At 39.1% G+C, this 13,693-nt stretch overlaps 1 protein-coding gene across 4 annotated transcripts in view; it reads right to left on the bottom strand.

The window, feature by feature from the left end:
* The window catches only part of slc38a3a (solute carrier family 38 member 3a), a 70,952-nt gene that overhangs the window by 55,339 nt on the left and 1,920 nt on the right, over nucleotides 1–13,693 (bottom strand). The window lies entirely within an intron of this gene.

Below are 13,693 nucleotides of genomic sequence, written 5' to 3'. Positions count from 1 at the left end.
GCACAAACTGACATGCGTCTCCAGGCTCCCATTTGGCCCCCTGGTATTCCCAATCCTGGTCTGAAAGGACAGTGCCCTAGAATCACATTAGCTACAAAGCATAAACAGAAGTAGGGGGTAAGAGGAGGGGAGGGAACCTACACTCCAAACCAGTGGGCTCATTGAGGAAGGCCATGAAAGCCAGCAGAACCAGCTATGACCAGCTCAGAACCAGTTCTGTCCCTCTTTGTCCATTCATCTCGCTTTTTTTTTTACTGCTTTCTTCCCATTCCTTTGCTTTTAATTAGGAGAAGCTTAACATAACAGTCATGCTCTCTTCATGCTTAAAACTCTGGGCTGGCGTAACCTCAAGTTCCCCCAGCTCTTTTTCTCCCTTCTACCCCTAGCTCTTCCCCACTTTGCCCCAAAAAAGCATATTAATAACAAGCAGAAAACGAATGAGTTTGAACTCTGAGAAGATAAACTCTGGGCTATCCAGTGAGATGCCACGTTACTCGGCTTGCTGCACGGCTATGGCGAGAGCAGTGTGGTTGGGCAGCAAAGCACGGTACGCAATTGTGCATGCTGTGCTGTTTCCTGGGAACAGGCCTGGAGGAACAGAAGGGTGATTGTGCCAAGCGTCATTATACCAGTGGGGCCTCCTTGGCTCAAACTCGCCAGGGCACTCGAAGGGCTGAAAAGGTAATTCATCGGATCCCCAAACTGAAATAAAAATGGTGAACCTTAAATTTGGGAAAGGGAAGTGGACCTATGATGGGGGCAGAGGTTTGTGCCAAGATGCTGAATGGAGAACCAGCCTGTCCTTCATGCACTCCACTAATCAGACAGACAGTGATCTGTCCGTAACAAATAGACGGTTACAAGTGATTGGCCGGAGGAGTTCAAGGCTTTGGGCGGAGTCAATTGAGTTAACTACAACAGGTCCCATTGTTGTATATTTAAACACCTAATAGTTGCTGCGTTCGCTCTGTGCCAGAATATGTGACGTCTTTCAGCCGGGTCTGAAAACACAAACAGAATTTGTTTTCATTCTACGCCGATGTCTGGCAACTCCTAAACACACTGGGGATGAAACTGCTTTGCCAACTAGGTCATAGCTTAAGTTTCTTGAATAATGAGAAGTTTATTCATGGATTAAATACTGCTTTCAATTGCTCATAGACTAAACCCACTAGTACAGACGCACGCTTCCAGAGTCGTAACATTGCTTCCCTACTTGTGTAACAAATGTCCTAAAAATAGGCGGGGACATGCTAATTTGTACTTATTATGTCTGCATGACATCAAGCAGTCACATGCAAAATAGCATGAATCTCTTGCGACATGATTTGGTGTTGTCAGGAGTTGATTTAGCTCGGCTCTGTGAAAAGCACTTATTAGAAGTGCTGCATCGACACAGTGTTCATTTAAAACAGCTTACGAATGTGTTTAAAGTGTCTATAAATGACTGCTATTAAGACTGATTCATCCCTCTCGGTCACGGGATTCAACACCAGTGAAAAAGTGTTAAAGAGGAAGAAATTGACTAAGAATGGATTACAGCAAATGGTGGAAAGAAAGAGGATAAAAATAGTGGTTGCTAGGGTGTTTTGGGAGGTTGCTATGTAGTTGGTTACTAGCCCATGTCTAAAAAGCCCACTCACATGTCTTTAATGTTTTTTGAAAGAAATCTCTTGTTCTCACCAAAGTTGCATTTATTTGATCAAAAATATAGTAAAAGGAATTCAATTTGAAAGGTAGTCTAGGAGTTTATCACCAATATCACAAATTGTTTGATTTGTAAAGTAACTTGTGCACCTAAGTGGACCTATAACACACAAAAGCAGTACATCTCTGGGGACATTAGGACAGTGTTTAATGGGGGGTGAAACAGTCCTAAAATTACCCAAGCAACGTGGGCATAATCATCTCCCTGTCTCCAAAAACCACAGTATCTTATTTAGAAAAGTGAAATGAAAGACTAAATGAGATGAGGTGAGAAAAATCTTTAAAAAAAGGCCAGAGAAATCTGGCACTTTCACAACACAGCGAGACCAACGAGGCAGCTGATGCAACTCCACAGCATCAGTGACGTGGGCAAAGCTGCATCGGGACGTCACTCGGTCCAGGGGTTTACACGCAGCGCTGGAATGTTTGCCTTCAGCTTTCAGATGTGCGTGAGCTGTGTCCGTGGTTTGGTGTCCTGCTCTTTTAAATGATCCCTGCTGTCTGATTACTTACAGACATACCAGCTGCGAGTACCTGGAACACACCTCTGCTATTCACTTCATTAAACCTGCACTGTAATATCCAGGCTAATTGCTCAGTCAAAAAGCCCCAGGTCTTTAATTAACTGATGAAGGATTTGGGACCGCTGTGAACAACTCTCTGTTCTGCCTACCATCTGGAGTATAATCTCAGATTAACTGTATTCCGTCAAATTCACCATATTCCAAGAAAAATGATTCAGGTTATTAATAAAACAACATTATGGGAGATCTGTTTAACTGTATGTATTGGTGAAGAAGGGGACGCTCCCATGCTTTTTTTTAATTAGTGGAGGGATGTAATAGCCTAAAAATGGGAAAAAGTAATCTGTACTACGCCTCATTAATCTGACACCTCATTACTGTCAAAACACACCTTGATGCTCCATAGTGTATTAAGTAAATTAGAGATGGGAACATAATAAAAAGGGTTTTTTTTCTTTTAAGGTGCTGATTTTTGGATTTTCACAGTCTCAATCCACTAGCCCCGTTTGCACCCAAAATTACCCAGAAAAATATGTCCCAGGAATGTTTTTCCCCCAGACCTGTTGCTGTCTGCGTTTCCATCACGGGTTTCCATTCCAAAGTACCGTGAAGTTTAGTTTGCTGACGTAGGACTGCGTACGACTTTCCAGTTCCCACTGGATTTCGCCCTCCGCATGTAAGCTTAATAAAGTCTGAACCTCGTCGTCGGCCTATCGGTCATATTTTTTCAACTCCATTGTTGATTCAAATAGCGAATAACTCTTACTGCATGCACCACAAAATACTTTTTAAAAAGGCGATTGAAATAAAATGCTGCGTGAAGTCAACCAATCAAAATGCAACTCAATCAGCTTGTTCAGCGTTCAGGTCTCACCCTAGAAAGTTCCTGAACTTTCAAAAAGTACTACCTCATGAGCAGGGACTTTCTGAAGGGGAAATTTTTACCTGGAACTTCATTTAGGGCGTGTTGCCTGCGGTTGAAAAGTTTCAACCCCAAATTCCCTAGTTGCTGGGCAAAGATCCTGCGTTGGAAACAGTTTTTCATTCAATAGAAAAGAGCAGCAAACATGCCGCCTAAATCCACTAAAGAAAAAGGTTATACAGGTTTGGCGTGAGAGCAAGTAAATAATGAAATAATTTTAATTTCAAGTAAATTATTCCCTCCACAAGAGAAGCGGTGGAGATTAAACAGACTAAAGTCGGGCACAGACTACAAGAGTTTTTAAATCACTGAACATCACACAATACAAGATCATCTTAAAGGCTTGATTGTGTTTATAGGGTGCACTCTAACATCTGTTCATGCTTTGTTTTCTTTTTAAATAAATTTGTTTTCACTTAATTTATCTTTATTCCCTTTTCGTAAAAACACTGATGGTTTCCTGATTATATGAAGCCACTCCCTGAGAAATATGCAATGTGCTCAGATTGGTTAGCTGGCCAGTGCGTTGTAATTCACGAACCGCCAATTGCACGTTTTCCGGAAACTTCACGCCCCGCCCTCTTACCAAAATGAGCATAGACTATGATTACAAGTAGTTGCACATGCTTCGGTGTATTGTAAACAATGGCGGCAATATTGCCTTATTAATTTGAGCCCGGATCAGACCCAGAGAATATTAGTGAAGAGGATCAAGCAGAACCTGTGCAAGAACAGTGATGATAATAATGTCACTAATCCTGGAGGAATTCGTTGTAGTCCCTACCAGTCATGTGCTGTAGTCCTTAAAAAAACTATTTTTTGTAATCTTTCTTTGCTTTGAACATTGAGCACTGGAACTTTGCAGATATTGTTTAAGCTCAAACAGCAACATTACACACTAACTAAAGTTAAAAAAAGTGAATCATGATCAACCACCTCTTTAAGATTATCATGCCAGATTCAGCATCTTGTGTGATCTCACAGGGAAGCGGTCAAGCGGATATGAAAAAAATAGAACTGTGTCGTGGCAATTTGCTGTATCAATACTCACTCTTTCTAGCAAGAAAATAAACAATTTCACATTTTAACCAGCCGTTCCTTGTATTGCGTGCACCATTTCAAAAGTTTGGTCACTTACGGCTCCTTGTAGACTTGTCTCTCATTGGCTATTGTGGAAGTACTGGCATAATCATAGTAATAATCATCCCGATTTAGAACCCTTAATATCAAACGTTTGATATTGTTGAGGTGGCCACAATGTGTCTGTGAGCAGATCGGGATATTTAAGATTTGATCTGTAAATGCCTCACATTACCCGATAAACATCAAAACCGGCCAATGCCCTGGACACAATTTTTTCCTCCAAATGTCGGGAGCGGTAAATCTTGCATAAATCAGCCTGAAACTCCTGTAGTCTGAGTTCAGTTTAAGAAATTGACATTTCTCTCCCATTTTAGATTTTAGCAGCTAATATAGCAATGTTTTCAATGAGTCATACACCACAAACACAATCTAACGCTTATTCACACAAGTGCAGAATCTGTTGGATTTTTCAAAGCCGTCACACATGGGCTAAACTGGATTAAAACTGGATCACATGCCCGCCTGACTGCAGGATAAATATCCAATCTCCATTTGCAGTCAAAAATAGCACTGAACATTCACAATCAGTCATGTGACAAGCATAGAAGTATAGCACTAGCATCACACCATGCATCCTGCGATGTGAAGAGCAGACGTTCTGACAAGGATGCTGTGGGCTCATTAACGACGAGACAAGTGTGTTAAGGCTGAAAACTATTCAAAGACTCTACAAGTGCACAATCTGCACAGGTTGATAATGGATACGGAATGCATCATGTCAAACTGCATCACCAATCAGAAACATCAAAGTGAAAACATCAGAGTGAACTGGTCCTGTTGCTCAAGTGTCCAGTGCTCTAATAATGATCACAATCTAGTGCTTGTCTTCATCTGCACTGCACTTCCCTCTTCTTTTTCCCTCCATCCAGAGGATTTGGGAATTAACGAGATCTGTGTGACAGAGATTAATTCCAAACACACCAATTCAGACAACTGTCAACCCTTCGTTTTTCTCCCAAATTACATGAACATTTAATTCTAAAGTTTAAGGAGTTTGTTATTATCACCAAGTATGCATTTATCACAAAAAAAACATGTCATTTTTTAATATTATTACAATTACATTTTTACTATTTAAAAATGTAATTTATTCTCAAATAAAATTTTCAGTGTCACATGATCCTTCTTGATTGGCTGCTCAAGAAACATTTCTTCTTATTATCAATGTCTTAATATTTTTATGGAAACATTTTTAAATGTCTATTAAGTGTTAAATAGAAATACAAAAACAGTACTAAATCCAAACTTTTAGAAGGTAGTGTAAAATAAAAAGCCGATATGGGCCATACTATTGTTAAATGATGCACATGTAGAATAATAAATAATGCAGGCAGGTATTGCATCTCGTATGGGAGAGGATGATCGTCATATGGAGGTACGTCACATGCTTCGAGTACAGCTTCCTAAAAGGGAGATTTTGCAAATCTCATTCATCCAGGCAAATTCTCTCACTCTCATCTTAAAAAAGAGGCTATTGCAAAATGAAGCTGTCAGATCCTGAGGGTTTTTATGTCATCTAGCTCAGTGGAGGGGTTGGAGACGTCACAGCATCAGGCATTGCCCATCATATGAGATGAGCTTTGCCTGGCCTCTTTTTCCTCACGTACTTTCCTTCACTCCCTCTTTCCACCCCCAATGCTTTCTGTGCCTTTTTCCCCAGAGGCTACGTGGAGAGTGACTCATTGCAAATGTGATTTATTTATAGGCCTGTGCTCCACATCCTGTCGGGGCTGCTCAGGTTCCCACACTGAGATCGCCACAGGTAGTGGCGTTAACATCACACATGCACAAAACCAAGTACAGGTAAAACAGAGACCACTTATAAATAGTAGACCATGGCTTGACTCATACTGAATACAGCGGACACATGCATGACAGCCAAGGAAATAGGTAATCAAATCATCTTTTGAAATGATTTTATATATGTTCCATTACATTGATTATGATCCCTTATTCACATTATTAAACCACAGCAAAATAGAATTAAGAAATAGTCCCACTATGTGCATGGCTTAGGTGCACTCTGGGCATGTCCGATTTTTTGCTAGATGGAAAAAACATTGTACATGTTCCAAAAGAGTTGTACATAGTCTCTTAATCAGAGTCTCATCTCCTATTCCCTTTAAAAGCCAGTAGCTCTTGCACCATTTACATGACGGAATTTGCGAGCGGAAAGACTGAACGCTAGCCTAGAAATCTAGACGCACCCTAGCAGCAGCAAATCTAATCTGCCGTGAGTGTCGTCTAGCAACTCTCAATACACTTCTGAGCTGTAAACGCCAAACTCTGGTTGGGCCAATCACATCGTGTATAGAGTCGGTGGGCGGGGCTTAACATAATGACGGCGAGTTGCGCTTTCGTGCTACTAGTAAACACAGAAGCTGGAGAACGGCGGGCTTTCGAATCAGCTTTGACCACGACTCTGGAAGACTTGGAGTTAAGCTTTTCTCTGAGAAAAGAACACAGAACGGCACTGAAGTCATTCTTAAAAAGGGAAGATGTGTTCGGAGTTTTGCTGACTGAATACGGCGAATGTTTAATCTTTCAACGAGCTCTGCTTCACCTTCGTTGCTCTGGTTGGTTATAGCACTATCCTATCGCGTGCAGAGGGAGTTTGAAAGACAACCGTTTATCCCGCCCCTCAGATTGAGCCCTGTCAATAGTGAGTTTCCAGACCAAACATCTTGATGTGGGTCTGGCGTGTCGGGCTAACTGAATGCTTCTCCAGAGAGGACATTTAAATGTGTTTGTGTGCTGCTGCACATCTCTATGTGTGTAATAAGCAGTGTATGCGTGTTGTGCACCCGCCTAAAGGCGCATATTACTAACACACCCTATAAAAAACACAAAAAATACTGCGCTTTTGACTTTAGACCAGGTTTATGTTGGTCAGTCTTTTTCAGTTCCTCAAAATAGCAACGTGCCAACAACACCTCATTTTCAGACCAGCACACCCATGGGCGAACAGATGGGCATTTGCTATTTAAACAACGTGGCGCTGGATGTGAAAATGATAGCTGCGTCGGGCTGAAACGAACAAAAAACCCTTGCGTCGCACCTGGTATTGCATTGCGCCGGGTGTATGATAGGGCCCTTCAATTTCTTTCAAGTCCAAAACTTTTCTTTTCTTTTGAAAAACTGTTTAAATATATATATATATATATATATATATATATATATATATATATATATATATATATATATATATATATATATATATATATATATATATATATATATATATATATATATATATCTTTTACTATCCTTCCTAATCCTTCCTTATTTATTTTGATAGCATATGAATATTGAGTTGAGATGCTGCCTTTGGAGGTGTCTTTGTAGACAGTAAAGCAGCCCACAAGGTTTTAGAACAGAGCCATTAACAACAGATCATATTTAAAAATAGAATTAAGAAAAATACTGTGAAATAGTCCCACAATAGCTCTATGTCTTCAGTGGCCTATCCTCTCTTGTTTCACACTCTTCTTATCCATTATCAGTTTCTGAATGTGTAAATACTGTTAATAAGGAACAATTGTGTGATTCTGTATAAATGCAAGGTTTTGGATAGAAAGTCTGTGTGAAGATAAAAGCCTTATCCAGTGAGAAAGGACAGATTAAAAAGTGTGACCAGCAGGAGAGATCTCATTACTTTACTAAGCTGTAAATAAATAAATAAATGTCAGAAAAAGGAGGGAAAGAAAAAGTGATAAGCCGGTAAGCTGTCACATTAATCCAGATTGTATAAGACGATGGCATTAAGACACAAACGTAGTGATTTGATGCCTGACAGCACTAAAGTTGCTAAATCACTGCCAAAAAAAAAAAAACAATCAAAAAAAAAAAAACATTCATTATGAGTAGCTGACCCTAGCATGATATAATATCTGCATAAAGTGGGCCCAAAAATATTTGGACACATCAGACCACGTTGGAAGAGCAGACAGCAACAGGTCTGGGGGAAAAAGGTTCCTGGGACCATTTGTTCCGGGTAATTTCAGTGGAAATGGGGCTTAAGATATAAAAAATGACAGTAGGCAACTAGATCTTAAAAAAATGATATCAGTCCAAAAAGTATTTATAACATTTTCAAAAAAAAAAATTTTTTATTAAATGACAAACATGTGGTGTAACCATCAAGTAAGAAAAACCAAAATACATTCCTTTCACATTAATTGCAAGAGAGTGTACCTAAGGGTGGTAGACAGGAAAAATTGATCAGTCCCATTTTTTCCAGACAGGATCACAATATATTATTTAATTACAATTCATTTTCATTTTGGCTTTTAAGACAGTTTTGCAAGTTGCAGCCAAACAAATTGTAGCCGTACAACGTAATAAAAAGTAAAAGAAAAAACAACAATCAAACCAAGTGGCACCTGTAACCAGTAATGAACCATTATTACTATCGTTTAATACTTCCAAAATCTTTTTATGAATTGTTTTGCTTTAAAAGCTTGAAAAAAATGTATGCGAATATAGGCTTGATATTTTGTTTTATAATGCAATTACATTAATTGTCATAAGATCGAAAGTGGCAAGAAGCATTGATAGAGTGATGTAAAAGTATTCACTCTATAAGTGCCATAATTAATATCTAGAACAATCAAGTTCTAGAGTAATTATATCCTGCTCACTGAAAAAAGGCTACATCTTCAATGAGAATGTCTCACTGTGAGGTCACTTGGTTCAGAGGCTGTGACCGTATTTGTTTTCACTTTTTCCATACAACTGCCATTTCCGGTGTGTAGGGGCATGTTTCTCTGTTAGGAAGTTATTGTGCGATTGGAGCGTAGAGGAGAACACTGAGGCAGTGTTGGATAGGTCAGGCGCTCAGCAGATGAGGGAAGCCTCCACATGTTGGCATGTCATCTGTAACAATAGAAGAGCGTAACAGTGGTCCAAACAGGGCGTATCGTTTCAGGTCGGCCCATCAAAAGCCATTCTGTGCCAGTGTTCACACACCACTCTAAAACAAAGGGACACCCTCTCCTGTCTTCCCTGATGTTCTTCTCCTGAGTCACGTGGTGAGAGCAGAACATCATGAGGGGATGTCACCGTGACCAGATGGCAAATCTATATACTGCTGACACTTCTGATGAGGCGGCCAATCAGAAGCCAACGCTCAGCTGACGACATCCAGAGACCCCCAATCACTTTCAAGGTCTTAAGACAAAGGATACAAGGCATTCATTTGGTCTTTAACAATAACACTATTGGTTGAGTGGAGAGAGACAATGTTTCATTGACTTGCAGCATACTTGGCGAGAATTAACGGCGTAGTAACTGGAGTCACATTCAGTCAAATCCTTTATCAAATCAGTGAATTAAAAGCATTAAAGCATTCTCATTGTGAGACATGATGACTTGTAAAGCTTGTCATATTAAATACTCTTTATTGAACCTTTAGACAAAATCATTTAAAAAAGATACATCAGGGTTGTATGGCTTTCGGTATAGTGAGAAAATGGAGCTCATATTTGAGGAGGAAAAACTACTACATTTTATTCAGACGCCCAAACTGGGTTAACAAGAAGTCAAGAATTTGATGGAATTGTGAGCTTTTAATGTGAATCAGTGAGATCTTTAATACAGTATAGCAGACTGCTTACATAAAATGTATTTTAGCTAAAAACACTTAATTCTTTCAAAAATATATGTGCTCATTAATGTATATTTACTTCTTTCAAGTAATAAAGTATTCTCGTAAGTTTATAATATACCATTGAAAATACATACGGGTGAGGGGTTTGAATGCCGGTCGCCATGTTGCTCCTCCATCTTGAAAGTACATTAGCCAAAGAGGGACATACCCGTAAATTTAAGCTTTGCCTTTCACGTTTTAACACTTGATGGCACCGTGTCGAATGTGAAGAGGGGGATTGCCATGTTAATCTTAAAATCAGAATTGAGAGGAACAGAATCTATTATTCGCTGTATGGTCATATACCTTTTCACCGCTAGATGGGGGAAAATATGACACAGTGTAGCTTTAAATATCAGTTGTCCCTCTATGTCTCCTAATGATGTCTGAAAAAGATTATATTTTAATGAATATTACATGTACAGAATACATGTGTTTAGAATCTAAAACTTTTTTACCTTATTGGAATCAGAACTTGGAATCAATAAGATTCGGAAGCAATAAGCAGATTTAGAATCGATCGCTAAAATTCAAAGATACCCATGCCTAGTGTTCAAACGCATTACTGCACATGCAACTTTATGCCAAAACTAGCCATAGACCAAATAGGAATTTGAACTAGTTTTTCTGTGGAATCTGACTCAATCCATTAAAGAGGTAACTTCAGCGCTGGGAAGATGAATCTGTATTTAAATTAGATAATTAATGTAGTAGAAATGTGAAAATATTTTTTAATTTGGTGCCTTCTAGACTGAGAAAAGACAGAAAATATATTTTTGTCTCATGGGGATGAAAGACTACAATTTCCTAGAATGCTTCGCTGCCCTACGAGGCCATTCCCAAAGCCACCACTACTAGATTACTGTGACTGAGTTGGAGAACAGACACTACAATTCAATACTGAACGTGTCCGTTCAATATAATGAGTGAGTCACCGCGTGTGTCTCACAGTACTCCGCTGCAGGATTCAGATTACATTTAAGGTCATAAATGAGCTGATGAGCTCTCGTGATGAGAGCTGAGGTAATCGCGACCACACCTGAACGCGTTTTCAGTCTGCCGCGTTTTCAGTTCATGCCTTAATTGGAAGCTTAACTTTCATAGAAATTCATTTGAGAAGATAAAACACTTACATTGCTCAGCATAGCTCAGTTTACATGAATGCCTGAGGCTGCAGCTGCGAACTGAGCTGTAAGTGCGATCTCCAACCCCCCCATGTGCGAGTTGAAAACATGCGGAAATGGTTCCCTCTGCTGGCTGTTGTCTTTAGCCTCTGGTCAAAAATTCCTCTTATGACGCAAATATCGGGAGAAGCAGAATCATTTGAATATACTCAAGGGTTTCTACTAACAGAAAGCCATATGATAATCGTTGAAGTAACCCTTTAACAACCGGCAAGTCAGCCACTGAGATGGCTAGACTCCAGAAGGAAACAATGCTGCTCTGCCAACGCTAAATTGTAGATACTGATCTACAAGCAAACCTCAGTGGCCGGTTTGCAAGCAATACTGAAACACAACAGCCAAAGATGGAGATGAAACATAAAATTGGACATGTGGATGTGCAATATGACACAGACAAGAGCTTTGCCAACAAAAACACTTCAATCATTACACCTCAAACAAACAATATTGCAGCACTGCTGCAATTGATCATATCCATGCAAACTGAACCGTTAGCCTAAACAAAATACACCAGTAAGACATCTTAACGTAGAGGCCAGGGAGTCCACACATTTTGTTATTTTGTATTTTATTTTTTCCAGATATGTAGCTGTATGTTTTTGGATATAAACTTGAATCAAACTAGGATATAATAATCCTGTTTTTGCATGGAATCTACTACAGCACATAGCATCCATAAACTCTGTAAATTAGTGTCTGTCAAGTGCTGTTGTTAAAACTTACCCCATGCACATTTTAAATTTTGTGCATGAATTTATAGTGGTATTAAAGAATTTACTTGTTCAAATGTGTTATCCACCAAACATTAAGATATTATTACAATTAACATATAAAAAAATGTTAAACAGAAAATATTTGTATTACAAATTGGAAGTGTTATAACTTCTGGTATTACTTCAGGATGGTGCTGATGGTTAGTGGTCAAGTATGATAGTGATGTCATATTGATAATTGGTTAAACAGATTGTGTTACAACCACATGTCACTCCCCGGTCTTCCCTACTTAATCATTTACAACCAAAACCTCAGTGACACACATCTTGCTTAATACAAATATTCATATAAATTCAGTGTGAAACAAAACATGAATATCCATAAGTGGGGCTTCATACAATAGACGTCTTATACTGTGTAGTAATGGAGGTCCTTTCTGTGTTTTCATCCCACTCCAGGCACACTATTGACCCTTCTGAGAGCTGTCACATCAACACTCACAATCTGCTTGGGATGTGAAGTGCTTTCAACAGAACCAGTGATAACGGACCAGCTGCACTATATCTGTGATCTGTAAATATCGTTGGATAGTTTTCTTTGGCTCTATTGTTATTTTGTTATTGGCACACAATTACAGGAGCAGCACACATGGATTCATTTTAACACGCATAAAGAGTTCTGTAAGTGTCAAATGAGTGATAGGTCCAAAATTATCTCCAAAAATAAGAATAAAGTCACCTTGAGTCATGAAGCTATGCTTCTTTACGGATTCAAACTCTCTTGCAGCACACTATAATTCACATTTCATGCATATTAAACAAATAATTAATGTTTGCTTTTCATTTATGAGGAATTAAAAACCAGCTGCACTGATATCCCAAACAGACTAACATCAGACTAATCAAAACAAAGCTAAAATTATTCAGAATGGGCCACCAGTCATAGCGCTTCACCTGTGTGACTTTGAAAATTGAATTTTGAATCGAATACAAAATAGCCATCCCGAAATGCCTTGGGATAAGAATAAATGACCTTTGTTGAGGCATTTCCTATTGAACCACCCTTTAAACAACTCCAAACTTGATTAGTTTGTCAAATGTCCTAAGGGCATGTCCCAATGAGATTTTTCAAAGGGTATACAATAAGAAAAGGAGTCATCATTCATATTTCATGTTTCCACCTGTTATCTGTGAAATGTCACTTTAGATAAAGCAGGACACAAGGAGAACAAGCTTAAGACATCTAAAAGGAGGTGCGGTTAAAAGTGAAAAGATTAAGAGAGAAATCGATTCTTTTGAAATCAAGATGTGATTATTATGCTCCGTCTAACCGCCCCTGTTTGGATAAACTTAAACAGAAAGGAAGAGAAAAAGACAGACATGGAAATCGTGCTTTCACTCTTTCTTACCTAATCACTGGCTAGAGCACAGCACCTTCTGTGCCTTAATCTACCACCTCAACCACCTGACGTGCTCTATAGAGTGAACTCATGATACTGAATATCTCCGCTTCACCTAGGTCACTTCTGCTGGGTCTCATCTGTTACCCAGACGCCCTGGGCTGATGCTACACTAAGGCACAGGTGCACACAGGAAGACAAGTAACGCCTGTCCAATCATACCCCGATGACCCGTTACTGAAGCTGGAATGTTGCAAGTCTTAACATGAAGCCTAAAAAAACCCTGATGACATAGAAAGGCTAGTTATAAACACACCGCAGGCAACAGTCTTATAAAACTAATCTCTGTATCCAAAATAACATTTAAAGTATTTTCTCAAAAAAACTATTTTTTAATGACTCTTGTTACAAAAGAGGTGTACAGAACTATTCATATACTTTCCTTGCACCTTG

The sequence above is a fragment of the Pseudorasbora parva genome, chromosome 22, assembly GCF_024679245.1.
Source record: "Pseudorasbora parva isolate DD20220531a chromosome 22, ASM2467924v1, whole genome shotgun sequence".
NCBI lineage: Eukaryota > Metazoa > Chordata > Actinopteri > Cypriniformes > Gobionidae > Pseudorasbora > Pseudorasbora parva.
Note: the sequence above shows the minus strand (reverse complement) of the source record. Positions and strands in the feature narration are given on the sequence as shown.